General features: G+C 43.2%; 1 protein-coding gene and 1 non-coding gene across 2 annotated transcripts in view; both read left to right on the top strand.

The window, feature by feature from the left end:
- LOC144511904 (genetic suppressor element 1-like) overlaps positions 1-16,034 on the top strand; it is a 289,811-nt gene that overhangs the window by 55,446 nt on the left and 218,331 nt on the right. The gene's annotated exons all lie outside the window — the stretch shown is intronic.
- LOC144481835 (U2 spliceosomal RNA) lies at positions 6,197-6,395 on the top strand. The gene has a single exon (XR_013495788.1). It is a non-coding gene; the product is annotated as a U2 spliceosomal RNA (small nuclear RNA).

Raw genomic sequence — 16,034 nt, 5'->3', positions numbered from 1 at the left:
TTGCGATGGAAGAGGATTATTTTGCACATGTACGAGGACATTCATTAACGGTTACACACTGCTTTTCCTGGAGTGCTTTAGACAGCCCAGATGTCTGTTGTGCATTTAATTAGTAATGTTTCTTTCTGATCAATTCTGCTGATGGGGGAGCTGACAGCCATCTTTGACAGGGTGTTGAGATTTGATGTAATGTGAGTTTTGAAATGTCACTGTTTTAAATCTCTTTACTTAACTAATTTCTGCGCAAGTAAATGGCTGAGTTTTTAACATTAATTAACTTTTCTTGAATTGTATCGTGAGGTCAGGAACCTTTTTCGGTTTCCTTATATTTGCTCTGCAGGTTCTACTTGTATTTGTTAATATTCAACGTTAAAGACAAATCGAAAATCCAGCTTTTCATTCAAATTATCAATCCAGGACATAGTGTGGACTGGGAGTTTGTCGATGACAGTAAAGTTGCCATTGAGGACCAAGGTGGGAAGATGCCTTCAAGACGGCAAGTGACCCTTAATTGGCCACTTAAGTGGCTCAGTCTGTATGGGTTTCCTCCGGGTGCTCTGGTTTCCTTTCACAGTGCAAAGTTGTGCAGGTTAGGTGGATTGGCCATGCTAAATTGCCTTAGTGTCAGGGGGATTAGCAGGGTAAATACATGGGGTTACAGGGATAGGGCCTGGGTGGAATTGTTTTCAGTGCAGGATCGATGGGCTGAATGGCCTCCTTCTGCACTGTAGGGATTTTATGATGCTATGAAGACAGCCTCCTAGAGAGAGACCCGCCAGAGTCTTAACACTGGTTAACACCGGTTAATTTTCTGAGTTAGACTGCGACTTTTGCACTAATGCAGACCCAAGACCACAAAATTGAAAATGAAAGTGAGGAGTGTACCCGTGCCCCTCTTCTGTGTTTGACTAAGTGGATTTACAGTGAAGGACCATTCCAGATTTAAAGCTGCATTGAGTTGGAAATATATTGTTTGCTCACAATATCGAACATGCTGGTTTTGTATAAATGGGTCAATAAATCTGTCAGATTTTATTTTATTCGACAAGATCTGACTACAGTCACCTGTTCAAAGCATATGTCTTGATTTCTTATTCAACAAACATGCTTTAGGACTGTACCAAGAACTGCAGATGTTGCTGCCTCACACTTGACTAACTTTGTACAAAAAAGCAAATGAAAGATGCTAAATTGTCCCTTAGTTTCCCAAGGTGTACAGATTAGGGGAATTAGCGGAGTAAATATGTGAGGTTACAGGGGTAGGGCCTGGGTAAGATGCTCTGTGGGAGAGTTGGTGCAGACTCGATGGGCTGAATGGTCTCCTTCTGCACTGTCGGGATTCTATGATCCTATGATAATTGGTTGCCTGATAGGTGGTGAGCTGCCAGGCTTCCCTCTGCTGGCAATAAAGCAAGGTGGCAGGAAGTCATTGGGCAGCCATCCCCATGCCTGCCTCTGCCATTTAACCATTCCTCCCATACCAGGCCTGAAAAATTCAGCCCACAGTCTTAAAATCCCCCGACGGGGGGTAAGATGTCTCAAAGCTCTTTACAATAAGCAGACAGTGCAACTGCAAACTAGTGTTCTCTGTTACAAACTTTAGCATGAAATAAATTGCAGAAAGATTAAATGACATACGTTGTTATTCAGGGCTTGCATTCTTATGGCACCTTGAATGTAATATTGAGTCTCAAGGTGTAATCAGACAGGGATGTAATTAGACAAAAAATGGCAATACTGCTCTTGTTAGTTATTGGACAGTAAGGTGACCACCTGCTGCTTTCTCCTCCACACAACCATTCCTATTTGTTAGAATCCACTTTTTTTCCTCCACAAAAGCAAAACTGAGACCAGGAAATTAATCTTGCTGCTTATTACATTCATGGTGACACAGTGGTTAGCACAGCGCCAAGGACCTGGGTTCGATTCCCGGTTTGGGTCACTGTCTGTGTGGCATCTGTACATTCTCCCGGTGTCTGTGTGCGTTTCCTCCAGGTGCTCCGGTTTTCTCCCACAGTCCGAAAGACGTGCTGGTTAGGTGCATTGGCCATGCTAAATTCTCCCTCAGCATACCCGAACAGGCACTGGAGTGTGGCAGCCAGGGGATTTTCACAGCAACTTCATTGCAGTGTTAATGTAAGCCTACTCGATTTGATTTGATTTATTATTGCCACATGTATTGGTATACAGTGAGAAGTATTGTTTACTGCACGCTATACAGACAAAACATACCGTTCATAGAGAAGGAAACAAGAGAGTGCAGAATGTAGTGTTACAGAGAAAAATCCAAAATGACACTAATAAATAAACTTTAAACTTAATTATGGATGTAGAAGTACATATTCTCACTCAGTAGTAGTGATTTGATGAATAAGTGGAAATTCTTTCCCCTCCCCTTCCCGTCATCACCACCTCCGATGACTCCTTGCAAAATATGGTTCCAGCCACAAATGACCATTCCCTTGCTATGTACAGAGATAGGAGCTGAACATCCCTTTGGATGCTTGCTCAGCGCTTTCAGACGTGTCCTCATGTGATGTTCATGCTCAAACAACTGTGCAGAGCTAGCAAGTGATACTGGATATTTGACTTAATTTTATTTGATTTGATTTATTATTGTCACATGTAGCATACAGTGAAAAGTATTGTTTATTGCATGCTGGACAGACAAAACATACCATTTATAGAGTACTTGGGGAGAAGGAAAGGAGAGGGTGCAGAAGGTAGTGTTAGTCAAAGCTGGGTCTGGAGAAAGATCAGCTTAATATATGCCAGACCGGAGGATCAACAAATCTGTAAGGGATTTAAAGAGGATGTTATTGGAAAGTTTAGAGGAGTTGGAGTTAACTTTTAAGAGCATAGAATAAGAGTAAAAGTAAGGATTTGAGGGTATGCTGGGGACAGCTTGCAAGAAGAAGTCGCCTCGCTCCGACGCCATCTTTTTTTAAAAGGTGGGAAATTTAGTTAGTTTTTTTTCTTCTGAGCCCACCCCAGTTTAACCAGCTCAGGAAGGGTGGGAGGTTGAATCTGCTTCATTGATTAACATCAGAATGAAGTCAAGCCAATGGGTTTACTCCCCCATGTTGATATTGTCAAGCACACCAGAGCTGTGAGAGGATAAGAACCGTAACTATTTTCTGCAATCACATACAACCACCATAGTTCAGACCTCCGGATAATGATGTCTGCTTATTGCAGTACTAATCCATTTTTGTGAAAAAAAACATTTCGGAATATCCTCAGAGATTATATCAGTGTTCCAAAAAGTTTGAAGGCTTTAATGCAGGAATAATTTCAAATTTAAATGTCATTTTCAAATCCAGTCTGCAGTTACTCTTGATGAATAAGTGATGATTAAATTATGGCAGGCAGTTGATGGTTATGTCCCAGGAGTCATTGAAGATTCACTGAAGATTAAGCCTTTGAGGAAAAAACAAGTTTTGCAGCTTTGAAAAAATAATAAATTATTAATATTTGGAAAATGTTTATGAAGGGTATTCTGTAAACCTCTTAGTACTGGAAATTTCAAAGCACATTTAGGGCAAAATGGGGAAGAGATTATTTAACTTTCCAGTACTAAGAGGTTTACAGAATACCCTTCATAAACATTTTCCAAATATTAATAATTTATTATTTTTTCGATGTTATAATGTGCACTGTGTTAGAGCATGTAGTGTTTGAGAATCCAGGATTGGTATATTTTGAGATTGTTTAATATAAGTGGGTGGTACGATGGCATAGCGCTTAGCACTGCTGCCTCACAGTGCCAGGGACCCGGGTTCAATTCTGGTCTAGGTGTTTTTATTTAATTTATTATTGTCACATGTATTGGTATACAGTGAAAAGAATTGTTTCTTGCGCACTGACAAAACATACCATTCATGGAGTACGTAAGGGAGAAAGAAAGCAGAGGCTGCAGAACGCACTGTTACAGTCATAGCTAGGGCGTGTAGAAAGATCAATTTAATGTAAGGTAGGTCCATTCAAAAGTCTGATGGCAGCAGGGAAGATGACAGTCTGTTAGGAGTTTGCACATTCTCCTCGTGTCTGCATGGCTTTCCTCTGGGCGCTCCTGTTGCCTCCCGCAGTCCAAAGATGGGTGAGGTGGATTGGCCATGCTAAGTTGCCCCTTAGTGTCAAGGGGATTAGCAGGGCAAATACGAGGGGTTTCGGGAAAGGGTCTGGGTGGGCTTGTTGTCAGTGCAGGCTTGATGGACCGAAGGGCCTCTTTCTGCACTGTAGAGATTCTATGGATGAAATTCTCTGGCCGCCTAGCCATGGGAGGTGGCCCGTTGTTTGCTGGCGGCAGGATTCTCTGGTCTCGCCATCAATGGGAATTCCCATTGACATCACTCCATGCTGGCGGGAAACCTGCAGGTGGGGGTGCACTGCCGGCAGGATTGATGAATCCCACCGGCATGAACGGCTGGGGAATTCCAACCCCTGATTCTAAGTATATATACTGAGCAAAAATGTTATAGAAATGCAGTTGTGCTATTCTGGTCCCTTTTTATGAGGCACATTGAGACACTCATGGAGGTTAGTTATCTGCTTTGCTCTCCAGGAAATCATTGTTTAGGACTTCCTGAGGTTATAAGTCATCCATGTGGATTGACAGGCACTTGAAACGTCCTTTACTCATATATTTGCCAGCTTGTGATTCACTCGTAATGAGGAACAATGACTTATTGCTCCATGCTACAGGGCTTCACTTTTACTGGCGGCACGGTGGCACAGTGGTTAGCATTGCTGCCTCACAGCTCCAGGGACCTGGGTTCAATTCCTGGCTTGGGTCACTGTCTGTGTGGAGTTTGCACATTCTCCCCATGTCTGTGTGGGTTTCCTCTGGGTGCTCTGGTTTCCTCCCACAGTCCAAAGATGTGCATTGGCCACGCTAAATCCTCCCTCAGTGTACCTGAACAAGCGACAGAGTGTGGTGACTGGGGGGTTTTCACAGAAACTTCATTGCAATGTTAATGTAAGCCTACTAATAAATAAACTTATTTTTCTCTGGTGAGCTACCCCAGCAGACCCAGGAACGCAGTCTGGGAAATTCTAGCTTTGTCAGAGTCTTCAAGGCCTCCCACTCTCAAGAACCAGTGAGTTCAACTTGGAAAAATGACCAGGATAGGCACCATGCACCATTCTCCTGCAGCTTATTGAAGGTTCCTCTATGAGATGGATGTGGGGCGGGGAGTGGGAGGTTGGGGGGGGGGGCGGGGAGTGGGAGGTTGGGGGGGGGGGGGGGGGCGGGGGGGGGGGGGGGCGGGGGGGGCTAGTTTTTGGAGGACTGAACTTTGTGGGTGGATTTTAACGTGTGGGAGTGCGTGTATTTGAGAGCAGGTTGGGAGGGGTGGTTCAGAGGAGCAAAATTGAAAGCACATCAGGGGGTTGACTCAAACCCTCTGACTTCCAAGTTTCACTGCAATGATTTAGGCTGTGAGCTTGTAACCCTCTTGGGAGAGGTGGGTTGTCAATTAACATCTGTTAATCGCTCAATTAGAATGACATTGACATTGATTTTTTTTCAGTTTAATTTGTATGTTTCCAGGTTTCCTGGAACACACCGTGGTTAACAGCAATTGAGGGGGCTGAAGTAATCTCAGGGAAAAGTGCCAAAGAATATTCAGTGCTCACAGCTGCTTTCCTAGCTGCTTGTGCTAAAGGGTTTTCTCCCGGGACTTGTACTGAGAAGTTACTTGACACTGATTGAAGGTTCCTTCCACACTTTGGAGGTTTGCAGGTCTGATTTGCATCTTGAACGTCACACCTATCACACCAAGATGTGTGCCACTTACGCTGGCTTACATTGGACCTCAGACAGGGACCAAGTTGGCTAGAAACAGCAACAGCATCAACATTCTCGGCCTTTTGGCTAAGATCAAGTGTAGTTATGCGGATGCTGCACTTGGTTGAGGTCATTGGGTTGCATTTAAGCTTCATTTTCATATGAAGCAATTTTTAAAAGCGGCATCTCGGCCTTTTGGCTAAGATGCAAATGAGATCAAGCCTTGGAGAAGGAAATCTCCGCTTACTCCAATCAGCTTGGCTCATGTAGATCAGGCCCAAGACAGGGTAGAGGATTGCATGCCCTGTCTTGTCAGCTTGGATCGGAAATGTCTCAACTTGTTGAGACTCTGAATTGGATTTGATTTGATTGAATTGGAAAAGTATTTAAAAAAATAAAGCGACATTTATCGCTTCTCGGCCTTTTGGCTAAGACCAAGTGTGGTATCAACATGCTGTACTTGGCTGAAGTCATTAGGTTACATTTTAGCTTCATTTGAAACAATTTTTAAAAGCAGCATCTCGGCCTTTTGGCTAAGATGCAAATGAGATCAAGCCTTGAAGAAGGTGCAATGCTTGCTCCAATCAGCTTGGATCATGTAGATCAAGCCCAAGCAGGAGGTGAGAGGCCAGTCTTGTCAGCTTGGATCTTGAATGTCTCACTTGCTGAGACTTTGAATTGGACTTTGATTGAATTGAATTGGATATAAACAAAAAAAAATAACCTATTGGTCGCAGACCTGCAGCCCCACAGGAGAGAAAAAGGAGAGGTGGAAAGATGCAGCAGGCAGGGGGATATATCCAGCGCACAGGGACTGCACACAGAGAATAGACTTTCTCACCATCTTCCTCCAGGTCCTCACAGTCCCCAGCATCATATCTAGTTTCAAAGTTTATTTATTAGTGTCACAAGTAGGCTTACATTAACTCTGCAATAAAATTACTGTGAAAATCCCCTAGTCGCCACACTCTGACACCTGTTCGGGTACACTGAGGGAGAATTTAGCATGGCTAATGCACCTAACCAGCGCGTCTTTCAGAGTGTGGGAAGAAACCAGAGCACTCGGAGGAAACCCACACAGACACGGGGTGAAGATACAGGCTCCACACAGATGATGAACCCCGGTCCCTGGCACTGTGAGGCAGCTATGCTGATCGCTGTATCCCTGTGCCGCTGTAGAGAGGCATCAGCGAAGTGAGGCACAGCTTTTGAATGTCTCATTTCCATTTATGACCTCCAACTGCTTCAACTTGCATGTCCCTTCAAATATTGGAGTTCACAGCATACAGATCGTGATCAAAACTATTGACATCAATTAGACAGAAAATCAGGAGAGATCTGGACAGATTCAACAAGGAGAAACTGTTCCCATTGAAAGAAGGAACCCAAGGACACTGATTTAAGGTGGCTGGCAAATAGTCCAGTGGCGACATGAGGATCTTTTCTTGTGAGTGGTTAGGATCTGGAATGTGCTGCCCGAGAGTATCAGATTTGATCATCATTTTGAAGAGAAAATTGGATAAGAACCTGAGGACAAAAAAAATTGCAAGGCCCCATGGCAGGGCAGGAAATGAGACTATCTGAGTTCGAACAAAGTTTTCTCACCACTGTTTTAACAAGGATCCGCCTCCAAGTTTTTCAACTCTCCTTTCAGGTTTCCCTTTGTCTTCAATGCTTTGATACAAACTCTAAAATCCAGCCACCAATTGCTCCACAATTATTTCAATTAATGTCTCACAAACTGTAGTGAAATATCACCAACTTAGAACTACTTCAGATATCTTCTTAGCTTTGTCTGCCTTCACTGAACATTACACTGTTCTAGTTCCAGTTCCTCTTTGTTTCTTTAACTTCAGACTTCTTGGAAACTTCTCTTCATTTCTCTCATTTCTTTAACTTTTCATTTTATGGCGCTGGCTTTTTTAACCATTACTCCATTGTATGTCTTTTCTCTTCTAGCAAAGCTGAGAGCTGCTCACCCTCTAGCTTCCTGTCACCAACTGCTGTGAATTCAGTTAATTACAATCACAAAAAGCCTTAAAGGTGCCCCTGGTTGCTAGGCAACATCTATTTCCTTCCCAAGCTCGTTCACTTTTTATGCCAAAAACCTCTCTAAGCACAATAGACACACATTTTGAACTAAAACCAAAACCCCCATATATACAAACACTTTTATTTAGCATGAATCTAATGAGGAGTTTTACTCTTCTTACAAAGAGACACTAAATTAAACCCCACTTAAATCTATACCTAATTTCAAATATTTTACATTACAAGTATAGATCACTTAAAACTACCTCTGCTTTCCTGACAACTGGTTCTTTAGACAATTACCATAAGTTGGTGTTCCCTAGTTCTGGACTCTTCTTCCAATGGGAACAGATCCTGTCTCCCTACTCTTCCTGGACCTTTCATGATTTTCCCTTGAAGTTGGCATCAACAGGAGTGATAATAACCCACCTGATGACACTCTAACTCCAGTATTTAAAGAAAAGTATAAAGTTTACCTGACAGAACCCCCATGGTCTTTAGACTGGGAATTGGAAAGGCGATGGCCTTGTGGTATTATCGTTAGACTATTAATCCAGAAACTCAGCTAATGTTCTGCGGACCCGGGTTTGAATCCCGCCACGGCAGCTGGTAAAATTTGAATTCAGTAAAAAATATCTGGAATTAAGAATTTACTGATGACCATGAAACCATTGTCAATTATCGGAAAAACCCATCTGGTTCTTTAGAGAAGGAAATCTGCCATCCCTACCTGGTCTGGCCGACATGTGACTCCAGAGCCACAGCAATGTGGTTGGCTCTCACCTGCTCTCCAAAGGCAACTAGGGATGGGCAATAAATGCTGACCAGCCAGTGATGCACGTGTCCCATGAATGAATAAAAAAAACATTGGTAACGCACATGCCCACTAGGTCTCGCAAACACAAGGCCTTATTTTAGGAGGCAGCTGATGGCTGCTACCACCTAATACAATCGGTTGTGCCCCTGAAACACTGTTTATCCAAGGTGCCAAAGAGGTTTATCCTCTGCCTGTTAACCCTTGGTGCTCAGTATGGGCTCAGTGTTGTTCCCTTCTCTGTTGACTTGCTTTCCCAGCTTCAGCCACAGTTTGTGACCAGTGGCTCATTGCTAGTGCTGCTGATGGTCACCTTGCTCCTCATCTGAGCTCCAGTGTATTGCGAACTGAACTGCTTTTTCCACCTGTAGGTAAGAAAGTAGCTGTTAGTAATGAGTATAAAGCGCCATATTTCCCTGAGATTCATTGACCCTCTTTCAACGTCTTTCACTTCCTCCAAATATAAGGGGCGGAATTCTCCCAAAATAATTCTAAGTGTTGAATTTGCGGGAAAATTGGAGTAATTAACGCTGGTTTTTTCAGTTGGAGTTCAGACTAGAATTTCCCACACTCTGTGCAATGCAGAGGCCATCAGCATGAATATCATCAGATTTCAGGAGGCGGGGCCTATTCCCACCCAGGAAGCTGAAACCAGCGGGTCTCTGCACATGCGCAATTGCCCCGAACTGTCAGCCTCCCACTTGTTGGCCAGCTTCATCGCTGGTCAGCCTGAGGCCCCCACAGTGCTGCCCCCCCCCAACCCTCCCAAGGCCCAATTGCAGTCCCCCTGACCATTCCCGGGCCCCCCCCAACCCCCCTGTCCCAGACCTCCCTAGTCTCCAGCCTCTCCCCCTCCTCCACAGTGCCATTCCCTCCACCCCCCCACAGGCAGACACCACCTCAGCAGACCCCTCCCCCGGCAGGCCCACCCCAATCGCTGGCCTCTCTACTGCCCCCTCAAGCTTTTGCTTTCAGACTGACCTTTGTTTTGTTATTAATACAATCTGCTATTTTGCTTTCAAACTCTGCTGACCTTTATTCTGCTATTCACACCTTCTCTGAACCAATGCTTTCTTTCTTTTGTACTATCATTACCTCTCCCTTTGCCTTTGGTTCCATGATATCTTTGGCTTTTAATGTCACCCACCCTTTAACCTATCCCTGACCTTCACTTTTGCTCCACCTATGACTCCTCTTAACAGCATAAAAACCACAGACTTCTCTCTAGTTCTGAAGCACAGTCATATTGGACTCAAAAAGTTAACTCTGCTTCTCTCTCCACAGATGATAATGTATCCAAGCCCATAGCAAAAAATGGACATTTTTTAAAACTTATTAATGTCACAGTTAGGCATACAATAACACAATGAAGTGGGTGGCATGGTGGCACAGTGGTTAGCACTGCTGCCTCACAGCGCCAGGGACCCAGGTTCAAATCCGGCCTCAGGTGACTGTCTGAGTGGAGTTTGCACATTCTCCCTGTGTCTGCGTGGGTTTCCTCCAGGTGCTCTGGTTTCCTCCCACAGTCCAAAGATGTGCAGGTTAGGTTGATTGGCCAAAGTAAATTGCCCCTTAGTGTCAGGGGGACTAGCAGGGTGGATAAGTGGGTTATGGGGATAGGGCCTGGGTGGGATTGTGGTCTGTGCAGACTCGATGGGCCAAGTGGCCTCCTTCTGCACTGTAGGGCTTCTATGATTACTAAGTTACTGTGAAAATCCCCTAGCCGCCATACTAACACCTGTTCGGGTACAGTAAGGAATAATATGGCATGGACACGAAAGGGCAATTTACTATGGCCAATTCATCTAACTTGCATATCATTAGACTATGGGAGGAAACCAGAGCACCTGGAGGAAACCCACATAGACACAGGGAGAACATGCAGAATCCACACAGACAGTGACCCAAGCCGGGAAACGAACCCAGGTCCCTGGCACTGTGAGACAGCAGCACTAACCACTGTGCCACCGTGCTGTCCCTATCACATCAGCAATAAATGATATTCATTTCAATTGAAGATAAGTTAATTGTGGGTTCAAGCTGACCATCTGTTACCAGTGCTGAGGGATTGCACTGTTATTGGTGCTGCCATTTGGAGAATTTCGGAGAGAGATGGAGCAGAATTTTGGGGCGGAGATTTTGTATTAGAGAAGGGGATCAGTAAGGTAGGATGAAGACTCAAGGCAGTGGGGATATTTGGGGAGGTTTGAACAGAGAGTTGGGAAGTCTGATATTGATGTACATGGGGATCTGGTAGAGTTTAGAGATAATGGGAATACTGAGAGTTTGATTTATTTGTAAGGATCTTATATGAAATGAATTTTGGCATTCCCAATCGTTCCTATCATTTTTCATTGATTTATTCACTACTTTATTCACATTTATTCATTGAGAAATTTTTCTCAGCAAGAACACATCTGGCTGCAGAAAGCAACATTGGTACAATAGAAGCTTCTTTTGCAAGCCTGGGGTTACATTTTTAGTGCAAAGATGTAGGGTGGAATTATACTTCATCCAATACAAACTCAAAAAACTCAAAAAATACTTGGGGTTATGGGGATAGGGCTTGGGTGGAATTGTTTTCAGTGCAGGCTCGATGGGCTGAATGGTCTCCTTCTGCACTGTCGGGATCTTATGATGCTATGAAGACAGCCTCCTAGAGAGAGGCCCACCTGAGGGTTTTATCATTGGTTGGTTTCCTGAGTTAGACTGCGACCTTTGCACTAATGCAGACTCAAGACCACAAAATCGAAACGGAAAGCAGGAGGTGTATCTGTACCCCTCTTCTCTGTTTGACTAAGGGATTAACAGTGAAGGATCATTCCAGATTTAAAGCTGCATTGAGCAGGAAATATATTGTTTGCTCACAATAACGAACATACTGGTTTTGTATAAATGGGTCAATAAAACTGTCAGATTTTATTTTATTCAACAAGATCTGACTACAGTCACCTGCTCAAAGCATATGTCTTGATTTCTTTCTCAACAAACATGCTTTAGGACTGTACCAAGAACTGCAGATGTTGCTGCCTCACACTTGACTAACTTTGTACAGCGAAGCAAGTGAAACTCCTAATTAATACACATCCATGTCTGTGTTGGTGAATGTTCAGCCTCATGTTGATTTCAGAACGGATATGTAAATATCAATGTAATAATCACGAAGCATAAGTGAGAAAAGCACTGTTTTGCCAAGTGCACGTTGTTACGTCAAGAAAAATATAACTGAAATGTGTGTGGGGGTAGGAATGGGATTTGTGAATAAAGATACTCCAGTCTAGTTCAATCGGTACTTGTAAGAACAAAAGTACAGATGTTAGAGTAGTGAATAGAAACAATCTGACCAGCGATGCTTGAGTTACTGGTACTCCTGCAACATCTGTGAGTTATGATGGCCTTTCACACAACATGAATAAACACCTGGAGTTTCCCGTTACCAGCGAGATAGTCTGTTTATTCTAAGGGAGTGAGTGCTCCCCAGATTCCTTGTACAGCTTTGTAAGTTAATTCTCAAATATAATCCTATACGCCAACTGGGTACTGATGGTTTGCACATGCACATTGCTTTCATTTTCCTTCTTGTGTTAAAGGTCACTTTGCAGATGCAGAACCTGTCATTCACTCTCTGCAAAGACGTATATGTTCTTGGAGAAGTACACTGTCTGTAACAATGACGCTTGTAAAAACCCCATTCAACAACAGGAAATTACTGTTATACCCCATGTAGCTTTTTCTGGCAGCCAAGCAAGCTTACTAGTCTGCATGACTCGGCTCCATGCCCTGGAAAGCATTTGAAAATATATTTATTACCATATAGATTTAACTGTGGAAAAATGCTCGAAATATACAGCTTGTCGATCAGCATCTGTAGGGAGAAAATACAGATTTTGACACTTTTTGGCATAAGCCTTCTAAACAACAGAACCTATCTGTATTTTTTCATGGTCATCAGTAGATTCTTAATTCCAAATATTTTTTATTGAATTTAAATTCAAATCTGGGTCCCCAGAATATTAGCTGAGTATCTGGATTAATAGTCTAGCGATAATACCACGAGGCAATCGCCTCCCCAAGCACCACATACTTCCCACTATTTTCAGGCCATCACAATACACCCACCTATATGTGCACAAGGCTATTATGAAACCATTCCGAAAATGGCCAGACATTTTTACAGCTTTTCAAAATGAATTCCATCTGCTGCAGCCCAGATAACACTGGCTTTGTGCCCTGAAGCCCATGGAATTTCTCACCGGGTGGCACAGTGGTTCGCACTGCTGCCTCACAGCGCCAGCGACCCGAGTTCGATTCCTGGCTTGGGTCATTGTCTGTGTGGAGTTTACACGTTCTCCCCATGTCTGTGTGGGTTTCCTCCGGGTGCTCCAGTTTCCTCCCACAGTCTGAAAAACATGCTGGTTAGGTGCATTGGCCACGCTAAATTCTCCCTCAGTGTACCCGAACAGGCGCCGGAGTGTGGCAATGAGGGGATTTTCTCAGTAACTTCATTGCAGTGTTAATCTAAGCTTACTTGTGACATTAATAAATAAACTGTACAAATTTCAGGAGATTGATTTACTTGCAAAATATAGTGGAGGCCAATGTCTGGTAAATATCACATAATTATCAGTCAGTGATATGCCTTCTGCTCCTCCACATTCACTAGCCCTTCATGATAAAACTAGAAGTATATAATTTATTGAAAGAACAATCCAAATAAGTGACCTGTCAGAGATTGTAGTTTTATTCAAGAAAATATATCATTAAAAAATTGTTGCAGCAGCACTGACATTATAATGAAAACGTTACCCAAGATTGTTTTGAATGTCTGTAAGCATAACCAGATTTTTAAAAAATATAGAGAACAGTGACTGTTTAGGACTGTTTAATTCTCTTGCTGCCTTCATGTTATTGCCCTGATTAACCATGGACTTCAGATCAGGGTCAGAGGGCACTTGAAGGGTCATTACCAGGTCAACATTAGATGCATGTTACTCTCTTCATTCCGACATGTTAAATGACTTCTGTTGCTCCATAAACCATTTCACAACAGCACCATACTCTATTTCTGGTTACTTTCCACAGGGTTTAAAGATACACTTTTAAATGACCATCTATGCAGGTATACCTAGTGTTCTGGTCTGGTAAACTGTTAAAATATTCTTGGGACGTAAATGATGCTGGCAAGACACATTTATTACACGTTCTTTATTATGTTGGGAAGGGGCTGATGGATCGTGTTAAAACGCTTCAGTCTTTGGAGTGATGGTTCTCTCATTATGGTGTTGGGTGAGGAATTCTAAGATTTTAGTGATAATGAGGGAGCAGGGACATTATCCAGCCCATGTCAGGATAGTGTTTGACTCGAAAAGAAACTGGGATGTGCTGGTGTTTGCACAACATTGCTGCCCTTCTCATTCATGGTGGTAGAGGTCACAGAAGAAAGGTTGGGTTGAAAATAAGAGTTGGTGTGGATTGTAGGTCATAAATAGTGTAGCCAATTGCACCACTGGAGGGCAGGGAAAGTATTAGATATTGAGTCCAGCAACGGGTACACCAATTAAGCAAACTGAAACTGTTCTGTTCTATATGATATCGAGTTTCTTAAGTGTTCCTGAAGCTTTATTGCTAAGGTAGGGACATGTTCGGCACAACTTTGTGGGCTGAAGGGCCTGTATTGTGCTGCAGTTTTTCTATGTTTCTATGTTTCTTTGCTTATCGTGGGGAGTGATGTGTATTCCAACACACTCCTCACTTAAGCATTGTAGATGGTGAAAGGGTTTAAAGGATCAGGAAGTGAGCCTCTTGTCACAGAATACGTAGCCTCTGCCCTTCTCTTGTAGCCACCATACTCTTATAGCCACGGTGTTAACATGGTTCACCCAGTTGTGGTACAGAGCAAGATGTTGATGGTGGGAGATTTGGCCAACGGCAACACCTTCTGAAGATCAAAGGGAGATGAAAGAGCTTTTCTTTGTTACAGCTGGTCATTCCTTAGCAATTGCCTGTTAACATCCACTTAACAGCATGTGCATATTTTCCCACTCCGAATGGGTTCTGAATGAAACTGAGCCATGGAATTGTGAGCGATTGATCAACCAAAACCATCTTTGGAGGACCTAAATCTCTCACAAGATTTTCAAAAATGTCTTTTAAGGGCAGATAACGTGCATTATATAAGTGTTCTGATGTACTGAACAACAGGGTGACTTCCTTATAAGCTGGAGAGACTGTGTAACTGGGGGAGGTGTCAATCAGAGCAGTAATGAAGTGCTGAAAAAATCTGTGCAATATTGTGTGTTCACGAACTTCGAGTACCTACTTCAAATCTATACACCTATAGGTGATACATGTTATCAAATGCATCAAAGAATTTTAGAACAGGGTTTCATACAAGAATGTCATTAATGTTGTGACTATCAGTCATAGGCCATTGATCTATGACTTCTTGAAGTTATGAAGGCTAATGATAATTTCTCAATGCAGATGGAAATTAGGAGACCTTTCCCTCTTTTTGGAAAGCATAATCGGTGGCCTTGATAATTAATAACTTCATGAGATATTTGTTCCCTCTAATTCTTCCCCTAATGCCCTTACGGGAGCCAGCTATCTTTTATCTGTCATTCATGGATTTGAATATCAGCAAACTACCCAACAATGCGGGGCAATACCGACAAGGCTGATCCTGTTCTTAGTTAACATCTACTTATCTAGATTTCCAGCGGATCACCACCACCTTCGGCGGCACTGTGGCTCAGTGGATAGCACTGCTATCTCACAGCGACAGGGACCCCAGTTCAATTCCTGGCTTGGATCACTGTCTGACTGTCTGTGCGGAGTCTACACGTTCTCCCCGTGTCCCCGTGGGTTTCCTCTGGGTGCTCCGGTTTCCTCCCACAGTCCGAAAGACGTGCTGGTTAGGTGCATTGGCCATACTAAATTCTCCCTCAGTGCGCCCGAACAGGCGCCGGAGTGAGGCGACGAGGGGATTTTCACAGTAACTTCATTGCAGTGTGAATGTAAGCCTACTTGTGACTAATAAATAAACTTAAAACTTAAAAAAATTAAGTATGGGCAATAAATGCTGACCTCACCAGCGACAGCCATGTCTTGTGAAAGACTATTCTAAAAATTGTTGCTGAATAGTGATCAGAAGAGGCTGATTTTGTCCTTCTCTAGCTCACTGAAGACAATGATACTTTTCCTATTGCTGTCCCAGCTGAGATCAGTAAAGTCAAGGCAGACCAAGGAATGACATGGCATTTTCCTGATTTGTACGGCAAAATGTCACAACATGTGACATTTCTGTTTCTTGCAAGTACTTTTGCATTCAGTTTATATTAAACTTGAACACTGGTAACAAAGTGGTGCAACAATTTTCTGCTGAACAGTCGGTACCACGTG

Source organism: Mustelus asterias, chromosome 2, assembly GCF_964213995.1.
Source record: "Mustelus asterias chromosome 2, sMusAst1.hap1.1, whole genome shotgun sequence".
Taxonomy (NCBI): domain Eukaryota; kingdom Metazoa; phylum Chordata; class Chondrichthyes; order Carcharhiniformes; family Triakidae; genus Mustelus; species Mustelus asterias.
Note: the sequence above shows the minus strand (reverse complement) of the source record. Positions and strands in the feature narration are given on the sequence as shown.